The sequence below is a fragment of the Hemitrygon akajei genome, unplaced genomic scaffold (assembly GCF_048418815.1).
Source record: "Hemitrygon akajei unplaced genomic scaffold, sHemAka1.3 Scf000061, whole genome shotgun sequence".
NCBI lineage: Eukaryota > Metazoa > Chordata > Chondrichthyes > Myliobatiformes > Dasyatidae > Hemitrygon > Hemitrygon akajei.
Genome location: NW_027331947.1, coordinates 4272222 through 4296155, shown reverse-complemented (window position 1 = coordinate 4296155; position 23934 = coordinate 4272222). Strand labels below are relative to the sequence as shown.

The following is a 23934-nucleotide window of genomic DNA, read 5'->3' as shown; positions in this document are numbered from 1 at the left end:
ATATGACCCGGCTACAACCACTCTTTGCCTTCACTGGGCAAGCCAGCTCTGGATCCACAAAGCAATGTCCCCTTGGATCCCATGCCTCCTTACTTTCTCAATAAGCCTTGCGTGTGGTACCTTATCAAATGCCTCGCTGAAATCCACATACACCACATCTACTGCTCTACCATCGGAAATGTGTTTAGTCACAACCTCAAAAAATTCTAACACTAGGAACAGAAAAAGCAAAGCTGCCAGAAGTGGCTCAAAATAAACAAATATCTCCTTGAATGCTGATACAATTCAGAGACAACTTGTTGTTTAGAAATAAAGATCTGAAATAAATATCTGAAACTGAATTATTCTTAAGTCAATTCCCCAAGAGTGTGAGAGTTTTCTGACAGTGTGAATACTGTGTACCGTTTCTTACAAATAATCCCGCCCACAACCCCACACATATCACACGTAACCATGGCAACACGCAGAGTGCTGGGAGAACTCAGCAGGTTAGCCAGCATTTACTGATGGGTGTAAGCAGTCGATGTTGTGAACCGAGTCCCATCATCAGGATTGGACTGGAAAGGGGAGGAGGGCAGATGATTGACTGATTTGGAAGGTGCGGCTTGTTGTTCTGTGGGACTCGGTGCTCAGGGTCTGCGTGCAAGCAGCTGCCTGTCCGTGCACATTCCTCAGAACAGGGAGCAGCCTTTCTGTTGAAATCAAATCCAAACCGGTTCGACAAAACACTGTCATTCAAGCATTTAACCCCTTCTTCTACAGGAAAGAGCAGTAGAACCAAAGGCACAATGTAAAGAACATTACTGGGCTCTCGAATGTCCACTGTACTATTTTCCATAGATGCTGCCTGGCCTGTAGAGTTCCTCCAGCATTGTGTGTCTGTTCATATGATGACCCCACCACTCCAAGGATCAGTCTGGTGAATCTTCATTGCACTCTCTATAACAAATACTCTCTAACCTCTTTGTTCATCCTCTATGGAATTAATTTCCATCTTCTGCAGCCCCGTGTTGCCCCAAACACTCACCTCCCACCCTTGTCACTATTTCCACCTTCTTACCTCCCCCTCTCACCTGGATCCACCTCTTACTCCCCAGCTCTTGCCCCATCCCCACACCTCATCTCTTTTCTCTATTTCCCGTCCACTCTCAGTCCAGAGGGAGGGTCTCAGCCTGAAATGTTGACGGTCCATTTCACTCCACAGATGCTGCCCGACCCACTGAGTTCCTCTGGCAGTTTGTTATTTGAATGTTGAGCAACTGAAACTTTTTGACTAAGCTCCCAAGTGGAACCTTGGCAAATGCCTTGCTAAAATCCACATAGGCAACATCCACTGTCTTGTCTTTTATAAGAATGCTGAGACACGACCTACCAGGCACAACGCCATGTTGACCATCCTGGATCAGTCAAAGTCTATCCAAATAGTCATATATCTGGTCCCTTAGAATAGCGTTCAATAACTTTCCCACTACTTACATCAGAATTCCCGGCCTCTCATTTGCTGGTTTATTTTTGGAGGTTTTTTGAAGCAGTGGAACAATATTAGCTATCTTCCAATCTTCCGCTACCTCACGTTTCGCTACGGATGATTTAAATATCTCTGCTCTGGCCCTGCAATTTCTGCACTTGCCTCCACACCATCGAAGGGAAGACCTTGTCAAGTCATTGTCCCTAATGTGCTTTGAGGCAGCAAATAACTCCTCCTCTCTAATCTGTATAGGGTCCATCTATTACATCGAGTCATTTTGCAGTATGGCCGTCCCCGTCCATATGAGAAAAGTTAAAATCACCTACCATCACAAATTATGTTTCTACAACAGTCTGCAATCTCTCAGCAAATCTGCTCCACTAAATCCCACAGACTGTTGTTGATCTGTAATACAGCCCCATTAATGCGGTCGTATCATTCTTATTCCTCAGTTCTGCCCATAAAGCCTCAGCAGAGGAGATCTCCAGGCTTTCCTCACTGAGCACTGCCAGGGCATTTTCCTGGAGTACTCCCCCATTTAATTCCACATGCACATACGCATTTAAAACAGCGGAAATACAGAGCAGCCAGCCCTGCCCCTCCTGCAACCAAGTCTCACAAATGGCTAAAATGTCATAATTCCACGTGTTGATTCATGCCTGAGCACATCTGACTTTCCTTTAATACTTGGTACATTGAAACATACGCAGCTCAGAACATTAGTCGCATCATGGTTAGCCTGCGATTCCTGACTTTGTCTGCTGTCCTAACAACATCTGTTTGAGAAGATTTCTTCTGCTGGCACTCAGTAGAAACCACCCTGGACAGTATTTGTAGCTGACAGAAACGGCATCGTTTCTCTTAATCCATTTGGACAGTAATTGACTCGTTAACATGAACATGTCAGGACTTCCTCACCGCACTAAATTCACTCCCGGTCTCGACCAAAGGTGAGCCTCGCTGTGAACGCTGAATCGTTGTGCAGAATCATAGACAACACTTACCTCTGATGTCGTAACTGGACGGCGTTCAGTGTGGTCCCGGGAAATCACAGTCTGTCTACCCGGGTGATCGACAATGGTCCTGCACCGGTGTGCTCACCCTGTACGGAGAGTTGAGTCTGAGCTGCTGCTCCCGAGGCCACTCGGCTGTGATGTGTCCGTCGCTCATTACAGATGGACAGGGCCGGGTGAGCCGGGGTAGAGCGGGACTGCCGCAGTCTGGGTCACACTAACACTCACCGGCTCAGGACGGGTCTGACAGCAGGAGGAGGCGGGAGTGGGATTAATGTAGCAACCCTAAAGAGGAAAACAAACAGGCTGCATTAACCTTTCTGTCCGGATTTCTGTGTATATCTCTCCTTTTTCTTTCACCGCAACCAATGGAGCAGAGTTTCTCTGTTTAACTCAGCGAGTCCCAGTCTGCGAATTTGATCCAGTCCGGGTTCTGGGAATGTCTGAGCTCCGCTCCGTGTGTAAACAGGACTGCCCGGCGTAGGTACAGTTTCAATTCAAACGTCCCTCATCTGTCCAGGTACAGGGAGACACCTTTCTGCTAAAATTAAACCAAGCACGTTCGGCTATATATTCACACTCAACTGGAAAACCAGAACTGGGAAAGATGATTGCATTTCCATCCAAACATCTATTGTCACAAGAAACCCCCTCGCCAATGGCTAACAGCGGAATTCATTTCACAGGCCGCAGATGTTGATCCACACCCTACAAGAAATACTTCTGGAATTTGTTTCTCTTAAAAGCCATTTATTCCAAATGGCCAGAATTTTTACCGAAGGTGGGAGTGACGCACTCACTGAAAATTGTCACATTCCCTCCCTGTCGTTAAAATGGTCTACAGGGAGAGAATGATGCACTGACTGAAATGAGCACGGGGGGAGGGGGGTGTTGTTTCCTGATTAAAAATGGGACCCTCACTCCACTTTATCCCCTGACCTAACCTTCACTATCACCATCTCTCCACCCTATCTATACCCCTCATGATTTTGTAGACCTCCATCAAATCTCCCCCAAATCTTCTGCATTCCAAGGAACAAAGTCATAACCTATTCAATCTTCCCTTATAACTCAGGCTCTCCAATCGCAGCAACATCCTTGCAAATTTTCATTATACTCTGTCAACCTTATTTACATCTTTCCTGTGGGTAGGTGACGTAAACTACAAACATGCTCCAAATTAGGCCTTATAACCATCTTATATCATGCAGTCTCCTGTACTGAATACTTTAATTTATGAAGGCCAATGTGCCAATGATTTGTTTACTACCTTATCTAGGTGTGCCGCCACTTTCAATGAATTGTGAACCTGTATTCCCAGATGCCTTTGTTCTACCGCACACCTCAGTGCCCGACTGTTCACTGTGCAACACCGAATCTGGTTGATCCTACCAAAGTGTAACAGCTGGCAGGCCTGCATTAAACTCCATCTGCCATTATCAGCCCATTTTTACAACTGGCACAGATCCCACTGCAAGCTCTGATAGTCTTCTTTGCTGTCCAATACACCATAAACCTCGGTGTCATCCTCACATTTGCTGATCGGGTTAATCTAATCATCATCGAGATCATTGATATAGATGAGAAACAACAACGGATATCAGCACCGATCCCTGCGGAATTCCACCAGTCACAGGACTCCAGTCAGAGAGGCAACCATCTGCTACCACTATCCGCCTTCCTCCTGTATGCTAATGTCTACTCCCATTTACTACTTTACCTTGAATGCCAAGAGAATGAAATTTATTGGTCAACATCCTATGTCAAATGATCTTGTCAAATGCCTTGCTAAAGTCCACGTAGAAATTATCCAGTGCCTTGCCTTCATCAACTTTCCTGGGAACGTTCCTCATAACTTCTGCAAAAAACTCAATAAGATTGCCCAGAACACACAAAGTCATTTTGTTTTATCAGTCCTGTTTATTTAAATACTCCTATAACCAGTCCTTCCAATGTCTTCCCACAACTAATGTTGGGCGCACTGATCAATTATTTCCTGGTTTAATTCTGGGGCCCTTTTTAAACAGTGGATCAGCATTAGCTAACCTCCAATCTCCTGTGGCTGAACATAATTTAAGCATATTGGCTACGTCCCTGTAATTTTCATACTCACCTCCATCGGGTTCTGAGGGATCAACTTGTCAGTTGCTGCAGATTTATACACTCTAATTTGCCCAATATGCCAAACACTTACTTATCTATAATCTGTATAACATTATTGCCCTCACTTCTCCCTTGCCTCACTTCTACAAATATTGTGTCCTTTTCCCGAGTGGAAAATTCCAATTGAGAATTCCTCTATCCTCCACACCTACATTACCATCCAGACAATCAGTTTTGTCCACTGCAATCCTATTGCCTTCCTGGTTTCTTTCTCCAGTTTTATCTTGCATTTCCGTGACTCCATAAGTACCTCATTTAATTCCGTTCTGCGTACACCTATTATGCACCCCGTATTTTCTTTGCCTTTTTTTTGCCTCAATATCTCCTGAAAACCAAGGTTCTCAAAAACAGGTATATTTAACCCTTTATTCTGATAGGCATATAAATGCCGTGAAGTCTATAAATTTTATATTTCAATGTCTCCACATACAAGTACACATTTGCCAGAATACAACCTGTCCCTATCCACACAATTCAGATACTTTATGATACCATCAAAATTGATCTTTCTCCAATTTAGAATCTCAACCCATGGACCAGAGCTAGCGTTGTCCATACTTCCTTTGAATCTGATGACATTGTGATCACCAGCTACAAATAGTTTCCCTACAGAGACTTCTGTTACATGTGACCTGTCTCATTCCCTACTCGGACAGTAAGTATCACACGCTCTCTCTTTGGATCTTCAACTTACTCATTAAGGAAACTTTCCTGAAGACATTTGTCAAATACATCAGTGCCTCTACTCAATTTACAGTATGAGCGAGCCAGACTATATGTGGAAGCTTAAAAGCAAACTACAACAAATTATGTTTCTTGCAATATTCTGTGACGTCTACTAATTTGTTCCCCTAAATCCCGCACTCCCAGTAACCTGAGATTACACTTGTAGTGTGGACGGTGTTGCCGCAGCCTGGGGGATATCAGGGCATGGACTTAGACACTAGAAGTTCCCTCCTTTCATACCTGTAATGATTATTTCCCCCCAGAGCAGTGAAAGTAAAATTGCTGTTTGGTGGTCTTTTTTTCTCAAATGTATTTGCATTTAACTTAAGATGTTAACAAACTACCCAGAGACTAATGTTGTGATAGAAGGAAGGGACCAGCACTGCAACTTCTGAGAGTAACTGAGATGTGAACAAGGATGAACTCATCGAACCACATCCCATATCACGCCTTCCCTCCTGGAAATTCCTCGACCACCGACTGCTGGCCAGTGCCCCAGTGCGACAATTCCCATGCTGAGAGGAATGGCGGTGGATATCAGGTGTGGGGCTTGATAATGGCCTCTTTCCCTTTTGTGTCCATGGACTGGAAGTATCTAACTAAGCGGACGATCCTACCGCCTTTCCTAATGCCCGAGGAAGCCCGGCGTCAATGGGAATGAGAGATAAACCCAGCTCGGTAGCCTCCCCCTGTGCACGGAGCATGCGCCTGGCATACTGGGGGGTTTGCACCCAGGCACGGACTGAGTCATTCTGCTCCCTCGCATATAGAGAGGGACTGAATGATCCTAGTCCTGCCTCCCTGCAGGGGCAGTGGTTGGGAATGATAATGTGACAGGAGGAGCGGGGATAAGGCATTATTGAGGAAGAGGTAGATACAGATAGACTTACAGATGGTGAAACAGCTCATTGAGCCAAGACACACATTACACACTCTACAGGTGCCAAGTAACACGGTGTCTAATCCCGCATTACTCTAGTATTAAACCCCATGTCAGGACACTCCGAAACCTGCGCACAGCATCCCAGCCAGTCCTGTTTCACAATTGTACTGTCGCCTCAGATCTAGCTCATGCCGTGACGGGTCTGCAGATCGCTAGAAGCCCGCTGACTCAGCCACACTTGGAGGAGCCTGATCCAGCAGCATAGAGCATTCACAGTATTTCAAAGGGAGAAGCAAACGCAAACAAACCTTTTCCCCGTAGGTTAGTAACATACACATTAAGAAGCAATGTGCCAGACTCAATAAGTTGTGAAAGCTTTGGCAATTGCTTGTCTCTCAATATGAAATGCACACCTTCAAATGCAACTTACGTTTGTCCAATTGAGAGATCTTAGCTTGGGTTCTCGACACTGTTCCCGTAACAACAACAAAATCCCGGAGGAAATTAGCAGGTCAGGCAGCATCTGTGGAGAAATACAAACAGTCGATGTTTTGGGTCGAGAAATTCCTTTCCATAGATGGTGTCTGAACTTCTGGATTATTCCAGCAAATTGCATGTGTTACTCTGGATTTCCAGGCTCTCTTGTGTTTACAATCGATAGTCTGATTTTCAAATCACACCCATTCTGCAGTACTGCTACATCTGTATCAAGATTGAAGAATATTCGGATTCCTTACTAAACATCTGCACTGCCTCCTGCCCTTGGAGCTTCCATTCCTTCACAGCATCGTGCAATTTGTAATAATGAGCACCCAGTCCCGGTCATCTGCAAGCGCTATTTGGCCGGATTCAAACATGATGCTTTCTGAATCGTAAAGAAAACTATTGAGGCTCCAGATGGATACCCGCGAGCCTCGGTCTGACCTCCTTAAATTGATTTACAATCACTCTGTGGTCAGAGCTTTTCTTGTAAACATAGCAGGAGTAAATTGGCCACTAGCCCACCGAGCCTGCAGTGAAATCATGGCTTTCATTCCGCAATGCCACACGCTGCTTTCTGTAGCCGGGCACCTCCTACCGTTTGATATGTATCGAGTCTTTGAACAGAAGCAAAGTCTTTGCTTCTACAGGACTTTGAGGAGATCAGCTCAGAAACACCCACAATGAGCACAATCTCAAAGGGAAAACAACAATCATTAATTTGAAACGGCAAGTTCTGGTAAAAGGGAACTCATGTTTCCTGAACAGCTCTTCGCACGCTTGCTTTGCATTTGTAACACCCGGTTAGAGAACTGTTCCTAATCTCAACCATCTCTTACAGACACTCTGGTGTTCATTCTTTTCGTAGCATGATTTCCCCGCTAACATTGATTTACAATCGTGCCCACTTTGCATTATTTCTGCCGTATATCAAAATTTGAAACACTCGGAACCCTCACTTAACGTCGACGTCGCATCTTTGATTTGAGCTGCTGGTCTTTCACAGCATTCGAGTGATCTGTAATAATGAGCACCCAGCCCCGGGCATCTTACAGCCGTATCTCCATAATCACTATCTGAACAGTCTCAAATATAATGCTTTCGGAATAGTAAAAAGAGATCTATCGAGGCCTCTATATTGAAGAACATAGATAAAGTTTTGCATAACATATAGCTGACACTAAAAAGAGCAAAACAAAGTAGGGTTTTGATTTTGAGAAACACAGAGGACATTAACTGGGAAGCGCAGAAAACAGTGTGTGAATGGGGAGAGGGCAGGGAGAACAGAACCAGATAATAATAGTTCTCGTGGCGAAAAGGGTGCCTTAGTAGGCTATATAAACGTAAGGTATATAAATGCTGCAAATCTATACTGGTACTGCTCCCCAACTTTTCCTCCGCTACATTGACGACTACATTGGTGCTGCTTCCTGCACCCATGCTGAGCTCGGCAATTTCATTGACTTTGCCTCTAACTTTCACCCAGCCCTCAAATTCACTTGGTCCATTTCGGACACTTCTCTCCCCTTTCTCAATCTCTCGGTCTCCATCTCTGGAGATAGACTGCCTACTGACATCTTCTGTAAACCCACTGACTCCCATAACTACCTTGATTATACCTCTTCCTACCCTGCCAAATGTAAAAATGCTATTCCCTGTTCCCAGTTCCTCTGTCACCGCCGCATCTGCTCCCAGGATGAGGCTTTCCGTTCCAGGACATCTCAAACGTCCTCTTTCTTTAAGTATCATGCCATCATCAATGATGCCCTCACCCACATCTCCTCCATTTCCCGCACTTCAGCACTCACCCCATTCTCCTGTCACCGCAACAGGGACCGTGTTCCCCTTGTCCTCACCTACCAACCCACCAGCCTCTGGATCCAGCATATTATCCTCCACAACTTCTGCCACCTTCAACAGGACCCCACCACTAAGGACATCTTTCCCTCTCTACCGCTCTCTGCTTTTTGTAGGGCTCGTTCCTTCCATGACTGCCTGGTCCACACATCCCTCCCCACAGATCTCCCACCGGGCACTTTTCCCTGCCAGCGTAAGTGCTACACCTGCCCCGACACTTCCTCTCTTACCACCATTCAGGGCCCCAAACAGTCCTTCTAGGTGAGGCAACACTTCAGTTTTGAGTCTGTTGGGGTTACCTATTGCATCCGGTGCTCCCGGTGCGGCTCCTGTACATCGGCGAGACCCGACGCAGATTGGGGGACCGCTTCATCAAGCACCTTCGCTCTGTCTGCCACAACAGACAGGATCTCCCGGTTGCCTCCCACTTCAACTCTGCTTCACACTATCATTCAGAAATGTCCTCCTCTACTGCTATGATGAGGCCAAACTCAGGTTGGAGGAGCAACACCTCATATATTGTCTGGGTAGTCTCCAGCCCCTTGGCATGAACATTGAATTCTCCAGCTTCCGGTAATTCCCTCCCTCTCCCTTCTCCATTCCAGTTTCACTCTGCCTCCTCTTCCAGCTTCCTATCACCTCTCCTATTATTTTGCTTTCTTCTATCACACAGTGCTTTCCCCTTAGATTCCTTCTTCACCTTTCCTGCCTATCCCCTCGCTGATTCCCCTACCCCACCCCTTGAACTTTCCTCTTATTGGTTATTTCACCTGGCACCTACCAGCCTTCTCCTTCCCACCCTCTCCCCCTATCATCTTTATAGGGCCCCTGCCCCCTCCCTCTTCAGTCCTTATGAAGAGTCTCAGCCAGAAACGTAGACTGCTCATTTCCACGGATGTTGCCCTACCCGCTGAGTTCCTCCAGCTTGTTGTACGTGCTGTTTGACCACAGCATCTGCAGTGTACTTTTTGTTTATGATAACAACCTTGTTGCATTGGCACCTTTCCAAACACTACCAAGTTGCCTGCTCCTTATTAACCTAGTGGCTTTGGGGGAGTCGGATTTAATACTCCCGGAATGATAGCCCCCTTCCTGTTTCCGACTTTCACCCACTCGGAGACTGTCGATGGTCCCTCCATGATGTCCTCTGTCACTGTGATATTATCCCTGATTAGTAATTTTAATTGTCCCCCTTTCACCTCCCTCCATATGTATTCTGAAACAACTAAAACCTGGAGCATCAAACAACAAACCTGCCCTTGTAAGTCAAGTCTGTGTAATGGTGATAACATGTACCATCCATGTACTGAACCATGTTCTATGTTACTCTTATTCTTAATACATATTGTATTAAATTAAACACATTTCCAACTGACTACATGACACCCTGTCCACAACCGATCCTTCCACAGTCTCTCTGAACATCACATCTACCTTTATATATACTCTTCTATCATCTGACCAAACACTCTGGTTCCCATCCCGCAATGACCGAGAGTAAACAGACTCTGGCAGCTCCAGCAGTCCTAGCGGCAAGAACATCTGTTCATCTCAAGTACAGATATAACCCGTGCCTTTGGTACAGGGTCAAATGGGAACATAACTTCATTGCAAAACCTATTTCTGCTTATTCACAGATTCGTAGGTTCTGACAACTTTATCGTAGAAAAGTACTTGATGACGACAGGCTACGTAAATGTAAATTATTGGTTGGCATTTGCTAGTTCGGACTGAATGAAATGTGGTGCTGGGACATTTGGCTTCAAGAAGGTTTGCTCTGAGCAGAGGCTTGCACGACGATATACTCAAGGGCAGGTGTATCATTGCAGCTTGCAATAGACAGTGGAGTCAATGACATGTTGCTGTAGTTCATGGAAATTCCACATTTCTGCAATCCCTACAGCAGGAAACAGTTGCAGCGACTTATAAAGGGAAGAAATTCTCAACGTAGTTTGAGATTATTATAACGTAACACAGACAAGCAAGGAAAGATCAGAACTGATAAGAGTTTGAAATGGGCAAACAATATGAGGAAATGTGCGTGGCTTCACAGAGCTGGGATGCTGACAGCAATTAGAAAATCTGGAGTGATTACCATTGGGTCTGACAGAGGCATAACTGGTATTGATAGTCTTACTCAGTCCCTCTCCAGCTATTTCCTACCTTCCTTGTGAAGTCTAAAGGACCAGTGTTAGAGTAAATGAGACTCACCAAACTCCGAATCAGAAGGGTTCTCGCCAGTCGATGCTCTCAGTCCTCGGACTGGTTCACTTGTTGCTGTTCCCTTGTCTTCAGTTGTGGGCTTTTCACCAATAAATCTCTCACTGCAGGTCTAACTTTAACCAGACAGGTAATGAAGTATGTTACTAATACAAACGAGACCATAGCATTAACCTGAAAATTAAATCCTGAATGCATATATAATGACCCAAGTGAAGAAATCTGTAACTATCCCTCACACTTTACAAAATATTTGTGGTATCACAGGATCCAACCTCATAGGGTGACAGCCCACAGCGAGAGCCTCGCACATCTCACACAGGGTGGTGTAATCAGAGATATGTATCACTGAGGTGGCTGGAAACAGGTTCTGCAGGTGCAAACTCAACGGATGGATTTAGTCCCAGCATCACCACCTCAACCCCTCCTACAGCCAGATCAACGGCTCATCCGAGGTGATTCAGTGTAATATTTTGACAATCCGGACCAACCCCAGCAGGAGGTATCCAGGAAGCGGAACGAGACCTCAATTTGGGGTATTAACGGGACTCACTGCCCGACATCAGGTCTGCCCCCTCGGGATACCTCACCGATGGGAAATCATCGTTCTCGTTTTCCCCTCCAGACTGGCCTCAATACTCACCCCTGGGAACTTGGCGTACTTGCCGCGTAGACAGCTACCCGTCCCCCGGCTCCCCGCCGACAATCCGCTTCAACACTGAATGGAAAGAAAACCACCTCTCATCCGGGGACTGGAGTATTTGCAAAGTGATAGTCATCAAAGCGAGCGTGCGGTCTCGGAAGCAAAACTCCGCAGACGCTGCAGATCTACGTTTGAAATGGGAGTGACTAATGAGATCACGTGATGTGTGGAGGGTCTCCCACCTGAACCGGTGACTCTACTCCTTGCCCGTCACCTGCTGCCTGACTGTATTTCCCACACTATTTCATATTTACACCAACTACATTTTTAAAATTCCCTGTGTATCTTCCCCATTCCCATCGTTCCACCCACTCCATCCCCCGGTCTCAGAGTTATGTGTTCAATTCTCATTCTGGTCCAACACACAATTCAGACCAAAACAGGTACTGTGCAGGCTTCATTCAAATCACTTCTATATTTATAAATGCTAATTACTATTCACATTCCTCTGGGGCCTCAGTGGGCAGGAGCACTGAAACATCAAGTGAGAACCAGCAGGAGGAGGCCATTCAGCCCCTCTAACCATCAACATGATGATGGCTGCTCGCTCAACACGCTGGAGGAACTCAGCAGGTCGGGCAGCATCCGTGGAAATGAACAGTCAATGTTTCGGGCCGAGATCCTATGTCAGGACTGAAGAGAGAGGGTTTAAGCTAAAGAAGGTGGAGGGAGAGTGGGAAGAAGGCTGGTAGGGGGCCAGCTGAAAAAAACAGTAATGTGAAAGATCAAGGGGCGGGGAGGGGAAACAGGGAGGGGATAGGCAGGAAAGATGAAGAAGGAACGTGAGGAATATAGAAGTTTTCTGTCAATAACACACTTGTAAATGTCGCATTTTGTCCCTCAGATAAATCGCTAATTCAGTCAGAGCAACCATACTCCAAGTGTCTGTCCCCACAACACCCAGTGGGACAGCCTGCTGGCCCAAGGTGGGTCTGTTTACTCCGTTGTTTAAACCCAGACTCCTCAAACAAAAGGCAGCCGCTGGGTCCCTCCAGCCCATTGTGTCATATAGTAAGACCGTGACTTGCTCTCAAAATCACTCCCCTCCCCACACCGCACTTGCAGGGCTACAAATACTGTATACTGAAGCACTCTTCATCCTCGCTAGTTCTCCCACTTCAATCCATCACCCCTGCAGCTCCGCCAACTCCTTGGCGAGGAAGAGTGTCATGAAAAAAATGAGCTTGTTGGATCTTTCCCGGGAGTCAGGTTAGGAAACACGTGGTGGGGTCTATGGAGGGAACACCTTAATGATGAAACCCATATTCCCATTGGTTGGTATGCTAAACTGGCATTTGCTCCCACCAATGAGAGACAAGTAAATCTCATGTCACTTCACGAGAGATATGGGGCATGCACAGCATGCTTAAATCGTCTCAACATCAGCCCCGGAGCGCGATGGTGACAAAGCTCCGCGAGAGGGCGCGCATGGGCAGTAGGCGGGGTGGTGAGCTGGTGCGCGTGGTAGATGGGGAGACTGTAGAGTCGGTAACAGGGAACATGTCCCTCGGTCCCGTACCACGCTGGCCAGATAACCGAATGAGTCATGGTCGATCCGCAACCGGCTGGGGTACAACATTAATGCACAAATCTCGATGCATATAGTTAATCAATGTAGTGTTTCTTTCCAGTTTAACAATATAATTAATATGCAGAAGTTATATTGGTTTACACTAATTAAACTTTCAGAACTTTTCTGATCAACGCACCAAATGCATAAGTGGGCCACTCGGCCCTCCAAACCTGCTACTGATCTGATTTAAACTTTCATTACGCATTCCCTTATGTTCACCTCAACAACACTTCAACCACACTCTTTATAAAGAAACTGGGCTTTGAATGGAATCAAAGGCTTTACTTTCTCTGGTCAGTGAGTAGAAAGAGTTTGTAACTCACATGATTAACACCGGCCAAAAAATGGGAGGGTGATAAGGGGAGTGAGGGGGGTAGAGGGAGGGTAAACTGTTGCTGCTTTTCACTAAATGATGCCCTGTCCACAGCCAATATTTCCACACTCTCTCTGAACATTGCATCTACCTTAATATCAACTGCTTCATCATGTGACCCAACACGCTGCTTCCCATCCTGAAATCATTGAGTGCAAACCGATTCCAGCAGCTCCAGCAGTCCTGGCTGCAAGAACATTCGTTCATCTCAAGCACAGGTATATCCCACGCCTTTGGTACAGGGTCAAATGGGAACATTGCAAAACCTATTTCTGCTTAATCACAGATTCATAGGTTCTGACAATTTATAGGCAGAAAAGTACTTGATGTTGCCAGGCTACATAAATGTAAATTTTTGTTTGGCATTTGCTAGTTCGGACTGAACGAAATGTGGTGCCGGGACATTTGGCTTCAGGAGGTTTGCTCTTGGCAGAGGCTTGCACGACAATACACTCGAGGGCAAGTATATCATTGCAGCTTGCAATGGCCAGAGGAGTCAATGACAGGTTGCTGTAGATCATGGTAATGCCACATTTCTGCTATCACTACAGCAGGAAACAGTTGTGGCGACTTATAAAGGGAAGAAATTCTCAACGCATTTTGAGATTATTATGACCTAACAGAGACAAGCAAGGAAACATCAGGAGTGGCACGTTTGAATTGAATTGTTTGTACGTGTTAATACGAGGAAAGTGTGTAGCTTGACAGAGCTGATGCTGACAGATCTGGAGTGATTGCAACTGGCATAACTGGCACTTCTAGGTTTATTCAGTTTCACTCCAGCTTTTTCCTATTTTCCTGGGTACAGAATTGTAATGTCTAAAGGACCGGTGTTTGAGTAAATGAGACTCACCAAACTTTCTCCTGACTGAATCACTGGAAACTCTGAGTCAGAAGGGTTCTCTCCAGTTGATGCTCTCAGTCCTCGGGCTGGTTCACTTGTTGTTCCCTTGACTTCAGCTGTGATTCACTTCCAGTCGTGGGCTTTTCTTCCAATAAATCTCTAAACACAGTTCTAACTTTAACCAGAGAGATAATGAAGCAGGTTAACAATGGAAAGGAGAACAAAGATTTAAACTAATTGACATTGTAATCTGTATTACAATGTGAGCAGGTTAAGACCTACAAGTATCTGGGAGTACAGTTGGACGAGAAGCTAGACTGGACTGCCAACACAGATGCCTTGTGCAGGAAGGCACAGAGTCGACTGTACTTCCTTAGAAGGTTGGCGTCATTCAATGTCTGCAGTGAGATGCTGAAGATGTTCTATAGGTCAGTTGTTGAGAGCGCCCTCTTCTTTGTGGTGGCGTGTTGGGGAGGAAGCATTAAGAAGAAGGACGCCTCACGTCTTAATAAGCTGATAAGGAAGGCGGGCTCTGTCGTGGGCAAAGTACTGGAGAGTTTAACATCGGCAGCTGAGCGAAGGGTGCTGAGTAGGCTACGGTCAATTATGGAAAACCCTGAACATCCTCTACATAGCACCATCCAGAGACAGAGAAGCAGTTTCAGCGACAGGTTACTGTTGATGCAATGCTCCTCAGACAGGATGAAGAGGTCAATACTCCCCAATGCCATTAGGCTTTACAATTCAACTGCCAGGACTTAAGAACTTTTTTAAAGCTATTATTAATGCTTTTTGAGTTAGTGATTTAGATGCATATCATATTATTACTGAGTTAAGTATTGTATGTAATGAGTTTTTGCTACAACAAGTGTATGGGACATTGGAAAAAATGTTGAATTTCCCCATGGGGATGAATAAAGTATCTATCTATCTATCTATCTATCTATCTGCCCCTTACACTTTACAAAACCTGACATGGGATACAAAAGAACACACACAAAATGCTGGAGGAACTCATCAGGTCAGGCAGCATCTGTATGTCGACTCGACTCTCTTCCATAGATGCTGCCTGGGTTTCTCAGTTACTCCAGCATTTTGTGTGTGTTTCTTGGATTTCCAGCATCTGACGATTTTATCTTGTTTGTGATGGGATACACATACCCCCCGCTCGGTCATGGTATAAGATACAAATCATAATATATAGGAGTAGAATTCGGTGATTCGGTCATTTCAGTCTGCTCCATAATCAATCATGGAAGATCTTTTTCTAACACGGTATTCCTGCTTCCCTGCTATAACACTCAACCTATTTAGCAATCCAGAACATGAATATACCCAACGACAGCCTCCACCACCCTCTGTGGCTTCAAATTCTATAGATCAACAAACATTACATAAAGTAATTACTCACATCTCAGTTTTAAAGTGATGCTTCTTTATTCTGAGGCAGCACTCTCAGATCTCAGACTCCCTGTCTAATCCAGACACCCTCTCCATTCCCAATGTATCCAGGCTTGTTGTTATTCAGTTGGTGTAAATAATCACCCCCTCCCCCCCAACCACCATCCCTCTGAACTCCACTGAACACAGGCCCAGGGCTATCACATGCTCCACATGCATAAAGCTCATCATTCCTCAGCTTATTTTGTGTACCTTGTCATCAACAATTGTAGTGAAAACATGTCGAGGATTAAAAGGACAACTGGTACCAGGATAATTTACAGGGAAAAGCTCTGATTTCTTTCCTGCTCTTCTATCACAAAACAAGCGCTAGTGCACTGCTCTGTTCACAGGAAATTTAACATGTTCCAGGGTGAATGTAATCAAGAGAAACTGGAATCACTACAAATGCTCATCAGATAAGGAACTGCCGTGGGGAGAGGAAAAAAGTTAATGATACGGTTTCCTAACCTTACGTCAGAATGGATTCAAATATTATCCAGATTTTACTGGAGATCTTAGGTTGTTTTCCTTGGCGCGGTGGGGACTGAGGGAAGATTTAATAGAGGTTTATAAGGTTATGAAAGACATAGATAGAGTAGACAGGGAGTATCTTTTCACTGGTTAGAAATGTCCTATACCAGAGGACATGCAATGAAGGTGTGAGGGAATAGTTGCAAAGGAAATGTGAGGGTAAATTGTTTTACTCAGGGAGGGAGTGGTGAATGCCTGGAATGAGCTGTCTGTTATGGTGGTGGAAGACAATACATCGGAGTCTTTGAAGACACGTTTAGATAGGCACAAGGGTGTGAGGAATATTGAAAGGATATGGACACTGTGTAAGAAGGACAGATTAGTTTTTTGTTGGGGGGGGGGGTGTTTGGTTTACTTTTCAGCTGGTTTGGCACACCATTGTGGCCGAAGGGCCTGTTCCCGAGATGTACTGTTCCATATTCTGTTCTATCTTCAGCATCTTGAGTTTCTCTTTGACTCCCACTGGCAGATAGACAGGTGACAATGATTGGAAATTTCCAAATGTGAATTGAATTCTGAAACCCCGGTCTATTTCTATGGCGCAAACACAAAATAGAATATTTAATCACAGCCTCACCCTATGAGGGATGGAATGGGAAGTCATTCTCTGCTTTGCTTCCAAAAAAACTTCAGAACCAAACACCTGAGCACAGAACAGAAATTCTAACTGATAACCTCATAAACCCAGGTAACTTTATCACTGCATTCATTTTTATCTGGTTAGAAAAAGTGAGTGGTGTCCCAGGATCCAACCTCACAAGGTCACAGCCCACACTGAGAGTCTTGCACATCTTTCCCACATTTCATATAGGCTGGTGTAACAGAGATTCCATCTGATAGTTTTCAACCAGATTTCCCAGTTCCACACAACTTTGCTTCCCAAGAGACTGAACTCCTTCCAAGGCGATGTACCAAAAAGCTGCAAATGAAATGAACACTCAACAGATAAAGATCACCTGTGGAAAGATGATTTTTCAGGTCCAACACCCTGTGTCAAAATGGCTTTCAACATTTTCTGAGTCGATTTCAGGTCTCCAGCATCTTGAGTCTTTCTTTAATTTCCAGCTGCTCACAGACAGGCGACAGTGAGTGGGAATTTCCAAACACGGTGAGGAGACTGAACCCGAGGTAGATAACCAACGATGCAAAACCTGAACAGCTCATTCCAGATACTCCCTGCTTCTGTGTATTGAGATTACCTCTCAGGTCTCTCCGATCTCGCTGCTCTATTGTATCTGTGCTTTTCGGTTTGGACTCCCCAACCCTGGGAAACGCACACTGGTGGATGTGGCCAGGCATCAAGGGTTTACAGACTACACAGGGCTTGACTGTACCAATGACACTCCCCTCCCTGGCACTCCAAACAACGCTTCGAAGCATGCAACACAAGCCAGCCAGGAAAGCTACTTTCCTCAGAGCTGAGCATCCATTGTCTGTAACAGCAAAGTTAATGAGGACTCTGGCCAGAAAGCATCCAGGCTGAGCTCGCAGAAAGAGTATACATATGCGCGTTGTTGTCTTCACAGCCATTGTCAACACTTCACTCATCCAGGCTGCTGTTCCCACGTGCTTTGAATCATCCACCATCATCCCTGTACCACAGAACTCTACACATTCAGAACAAAGCACCTACTGCCCAGTGGAGCTGTTGCCAATTAGCATTAAGTGCTTTGAACGGCTGTTAATGGCACAGATCAAAAATTCCAATCCTGGTTCACTGGGCACGCACCAGTATGCTTACTGACTGAATCGCTAAGTGGCAGATGACATTGCATCTGTCACTCCCCTTGGCCTGACATGCCTAACAAAGAGACAATTAGGTCAAAATGTTGTTTCTGGATTTCGTTTCAGCATTCAACACTGTTGTCCCACAAACCTTGAACAAATTCCCACTGTTATGGTCCGGTCCAGAGCCCGCATTCCAGTTCTTGATCTGGTTCGCGGACTCCGGATCTTGTAACCATCCCTCGTTTCACCCTTGAGTCCAATTAGTCACACCTTTGGATCATTTTGGCTTGTTTGGGCTCAAGGAGGTGCACCTGATGCCCATCAGCTGGCGGTATATTTAAGGGGCTCTGGGACTGAGTAGAGTTGGGGGTTGTCCTGTTCACCCTGGCTTGGAGTATGCACCATTATAGACGAGTTCTGCGAGTGAGTCTGGAAGTCACCCTGGACCAAGCTCCCTTCCTATCCCTTGCCTCCGTCGGGTAAGCCAGGCTGGACTGCCATTGCTCGGTGGAGGGCTCTGCCCCTTCCTATCCCTCACCTCTGATGGGTTGTGCCCCGCGACCTACCCAGGTGCCCCGTGACTTCCCCAGGCCCCCGGGTTTCTGCCTGGGAGGTCTGGGTCCTGCCCAGGAGTTATGTGGCCTGCCCAGAAGACTGCCCCTTCCTATCCCTCACCTTTGATGGGTTGTGCCCCTTGACCTGCCCAGGTGCTATGCGGCCCACCCAAAGAACTCCAAGATCCTGCCTGAACCCCAGAATCACTTTGAACGCCACATCCCTCACGCATGCCACAGTCTCCACATCTTGTCTATCGTTTAGTTGTTCCCGTCCTGTCCCTAGTACTTCAGTGCCTGCATACTGCATTTGGGTCCAGTCTCATGTCCCCTTATGACACCCACGCCTCTGTCTAAACACACCACTATGCAACTGGGTGGTGGACTTTCTAACCAACTGACGACAGACTGTCAGGTTGCACAATTGGTCCTCCCTTCACATCATCGTCAACCTGTGAGACCCTCAGCCTTGTGCTGAGACCATTGCTCTACACTCTGCTCACACACAGTTGCAAATCCAAACACCCGAACAAGGCCTACCTGTCATCAAACACGTATCCACATAAAGCTGCTAGAACAGTACCATAATATCATCAAGGGTCCCACACACCCTGGTCAGGGACTGTTCGTCCCACTCACATCAGCCCATCAGGGAAGAGGCTACATAACATCCACCCCAGGATAATCAGCCTCAAAACAGTTATTTCCCTAAACAATAAACCTGATCAACACCTTCACTCTCACCAAACCACCCCTCCATACCCTCACCACTAATTTAACATTCCCTATCAATCAACATATGTCCAGACACTCCTGTGCCTAACATCACTTTATGGGCAGACAATCAATATCAGTCTCCATATGCCCAGACACTGCTGTGCCTAACATCACTTTATGGATATACAATCAATGTTTTTTTTAAAGCAATCATACTGTATGTATTGTGTTTTTTTATTATTATGCTCTCTATCATTTTTTTTTTTCCTGTCCTGCTTCAGACCCAGAGTAACAATTATTTTGTTCTCCTATACACCTGTGTACTGGAATGATATTAAACAATCTTGAATCTTGAACCCTGGGGAAAATACCACGACCAACCACATTATCTAACCTCCCTCTTGACTTTATAAACTCCTACAATGTCACCTCCATTCTCCTCTGGAATGAAGATCCAGCTTGGCCAACCTCTCTCTATAACTGGGCCCTCTAGTCCAGGCAGCATCTTCAGCAATCTCTTCTGCACCGTCTCTAGATTGATAATATCTTTCCTACAATAGCGTGAACACAACTATACATAATACTCTGTGCAGCCATACCAACTATTTACATGACTACAATATATTGCCCACAATCCAAAATGTGAAGGCCAGAATGATTAAAGACTTCATTTCCAGCCTCTATACCTGCATGTCCACTTTCAGTCCACGGTACACTTGTACTCCCAGGTCACTCCGTTCCACAGCACTCCATGCCCTCCCATTCACTATACCAGTCCCACCCTGGTCTGACTGTCCAAAATGCACCATCTTTTACTTGCCCACATGGAAAACCATTTGTCATTCCTCAGCCCATTTCCATAACAGACCCAAGGTCCCTTTGAAATTCAAAGTAACCTGTCGCAATATAAAGCAGACTCCCGAATATTGTGTCAAACTTGCTAACCATGCTACGTACATTCATATCCAAACCAATGGCATGAATAATGAATTACAAAGGTCTCAATGTGACACACACATTCCGATCATCACAGGGCTCCACTCGCTAGATCCAACTTCAACCATCACCCTCTGCTTCCTGTCATCGAGCCCGGTCTGAATCTACCTCTTCAGTTCCCCATGAATCCCATGTCACCTAATCTTACAGATCAGCTGCCATGTGGAATCTTGTTACAGACTTTACCAAAGTTCAGATGAACAACATCACTGCCCAACTTCACCTATCCCCATAGTTACCTCTTCAAACATTTCCAGAATACTTGAGAGGTATGATGTCCCTCTGGGTGGTGTAGTTGGTGATTTCCCCATAACCAACGTCTAACCATCCGAGACTTCAGCTTCACTGCAGACTCAGGAAGTTCTGATCCCAGCTGCAGAATTACCAACCAGTATACTGCAAGTTCCATATCCTCAGAATCACCAGACCAGTATTATAACCCACATACAGACTCCTCTGGGACGTTTTGGAGTTTGTAGAGTTATCTATCTGGACTGAAGCGTGTACACTGTCAGTTCTATATACTCAGAGACTCCATCCCAATATTATAACCCACACACAGACTCTCCTAGGACACTTTGGAATCAGCGATTTGCCATGGTGTTCCTGCCATTTCCTATTCACAAACTAAGGAGGAACCAGAAACTAATGACCCTCTGCCGGGGCCGGTGCTCAGGCTGGTTCACCGGTCTGCAGATTGTGAGAGGATGCAGATACACTTCAGCTTGTCTCCAGCAGCTAAACTGAGCACGTTTGATCACTATATCATTGCTGTGAGGGATCTCACCCTGCACAATTGGCTGCCATGTTTCCCACAGTGTAGCAGGAACAAAGTGCTTTTAAAGAAAAATCACAAAATAGAAAACACTGGGAACTCAGCACATCAGGCTACATCTGTGAAAGGAGAAATGGTGGAAGACCCAATTTCAGAAATGGGACTGTCCAAGATCCTGCCCGATCAGCTGAGCAATTCCAGTATTTTCTCCTTACTTTACATTTCCTGCAAAATTAGTTTTTTTTTTCTTCTACTTGAATGCACAGATATTAACTGCTTGCAAAACGTTTGGGGCACCCCAAGCTGTTCAACAGATTTGTGTTAATGCCACCCCACTCCACCAATTTGTCAGTTTTCAGTTCCTTTTGACCCTGGTGTAACACATCCCATACAGTAAGTACTCACAGCATTCTTTCCTCCCACTATCATTCTGTTCCATTTGCTCCCGAGGCCACTGTCTCTACCCTGGGAGGCGGAGAACACAGAGCGATAAAATGTGCAACTCTTCTTGCAGCTTTGGCTGGCTGTTACCCTGGAAACGGAGGAAGTGACTCAGCAAAAATAAATGGAAAAGGAAACACTGGAGCTCATAGCATAATATATTGAGATTATTATGACAAAGATTAACACTGCAATATTTTGTAACAGTGGAACTAAAATTGACATGGCGGTGTTTACCTTGCCACGTGCTGTACCAATGTAACCACAATTAACCAAAAAAAATACACAATTCCTGGAAAACAGTGAGGTAAAACGTGAATGACAATAGGCAGTAGGTGCAGGAGTAGGCCATTCGGCCGTTCTAGCCAGCACCGCCATTGACTGTGATCATGGCTGATCATACACAATCAGTACCCCGTTCCTGCCCTCTCCCCATATCCCTTGACCGCGCTATCTTCTACTTCGCAATGAAGACAAAGGTTAGAGGAAAGATTGCTGATAGATATCATTGAGCTGATGGAATACAGTCTGGACAAGACTGAACAGGATGGGCAGGGAATACAATCAGGTGGCAGAAGGGATCAAGAACAATCCCTGATGGTCCTCCAGCAAAACACAGGTACTGAATTAATAGTACACACTACTGTAGAAATGATTCTAAAATGACAACACTAGATCAATTAAGAACTTTGGCATCTACCCTTGCCCCTCACCAAATTTCATCAACACACCATAAAACGTATCCCATCCGAATACCTCACACCTTCGTACAGCTGCTCTCTTCTGTTAGCTTCCAAAAACAGCAGAGAACTGAACACAGCTGAACACATCATGGAAACCAGCCTCCCCATGGACTCGCTCTATACTTCCCGCAACCTCAGTAAATCAGGCAACATAATCATCAGGAATTAAGTCTCACTGAGATTTCTCAGGTCCTGTTGAATTTATTGCCAAGTGCACAAGTACGGGAAGGTACAGGTACAGAGAAACACTGACTTGTAGCAGCATCACAGGAAAGTACATTCAGATAACACGGAACACAAATTATATAAAATCTCTGTCAGTAACAATATGGAAATATGTTTACGTCATCCTGCTAACAGGGCCAGAACAACAGACGGTTCGGTGTGAAAGTCTCACAACCCGGACCGACCCCGGCAGATTCTGTGAAGGAAGCGAGGCGAGGCCGCCAGTTCGGGAAAGTTCATCCCCTCCCCCTGCAGGTTTCACCGATCTCCTTGTGCTTCTCTCTCCCTCCCCACCCCCACCTTTTATTCTCCAGTTCTCTTGTTTGAATTCGGGACCTCCCTACTCCGGACCTGTTTCAATACTCACCGAAAGGAAATTGTTGTCGTCGCCCCGCAGAGAATAATCCGTCCCCGGCTCCCCGCCCCTGCGGGCGAGGGCGAGGACCCCCTCCCGATCTCGATCCCAATGCCACCGCCGGCCCCCTGCAACAAAGAACGAAAAACAACACCGCCCTTCCCGTACTGAGCATGCGCGATGTCGCCAGCCCGTCACCAGGTAAGTGGGCGGGGCCTCGGAACGAAGCTGTAGATCCACAAACCTGCCTGACCAGGTAGACCCATTGTCTCAGATTGCTCCTGCCCCACCGAACTCATTTCTGCATACCTTGACGCTGTTTTATCCTCCCTTGTTCAATCCCTTCCCACCTATGTTCGTGACACTTCTCACGCTCTGAACTTTTTCAATGATTTTAAGTTCCCTCGCCCCCACCGCCTTATTTTCACCATGGATGTCCAGTCCCTCTATACCTCCACCCCCCACCTGGACGGTCTCAAAGCTCTCCTCTTCTTTTTGGATTCCAGACCTAACCAATTCCCCTCTACCACCACTCTCCTCCATCCAGCGGAATTAGTTCTTACTCTCAATCATTTTTCCTTTGGCTTCTCCCACTTCATCCAAACCAAGGGTGTAGCCATGGGCACCCGTATGCTTCCCTTTTTGTTGGCTTTGTGGAACAGTCCATGTTATACGGGTATCCGTCCCCCTCTTTTCCTTCGCTACATCGACGACTGCATTGGCGCTGCCTCCTGCACGCATGCTGAGCTCGTTGACTTCATTAACTTTGCCTCCAACTTTCACCCTGCCCTCAAATTTACCTGATCTATTTCCGACACCTCCCTCCCCTTTCTTGATCTTTCTGTCTCCATCTCTGGAGACGGCCTATCTACTGATATCTACTACAAGCCTACAGACTCTCACAGCTACCTGGACTATTCCTCTTCCCACCCTGTCTCTTGCAAAAATGCTATCCCCTTCTCGAATTTCCTCCGTCTCCGCCGCATCTGCTCTCAGGATGAGGCTTTTCATTCCAGGACGAAGGAGATGTCTTCCTTTTTTAAACAAAGGGGCTCTGACGGTGGTGTCGGAAAAGAGGATGCTGTCCAAGTTGCATGCCATCTTTGACAATGACTCCCATCCA

General features: G+C 45.9%; 1 protein-coding gene across 2 annotated transcripts in view; it reads right to left on the bottom strand.

The window, feature by feature from the left end:
* Positions 1 to 22962, bottom strand: part of LOC140721785 (NACHT, LRR and PYD domains-containing protein 3-like) — an 89252-nt gene extending 66290 nt beyond the window's left edge. For both annotated transcript variants that reach the window (XR_012097457.1, XM_073036583.1), the window contains exons 1-7: positions 22824 to 22962; positions 21453 to 21579; positions 14313 to 14478; positions 11454 to 11638; positions 10802 to 10926; positions 6684 to 6776; positions 2473 to 2766 (exon numbers count right to left, since the gene is read on the bottom strand). The gene's annotated coding sequence lies outside the window, so the exon portion shown is untranslated. The remainder of the gene's footprint in view (positions 1 to 2472; positions 2767 to 6683; positions 6777 to 10801; positions 10927 to 11453; positions 11639 to 14312; positions 14479 to 21452; positions 21580 to 22823) is intronic.
* Positions 22963 to 23934: the final 972 nt, after the last annotated feature.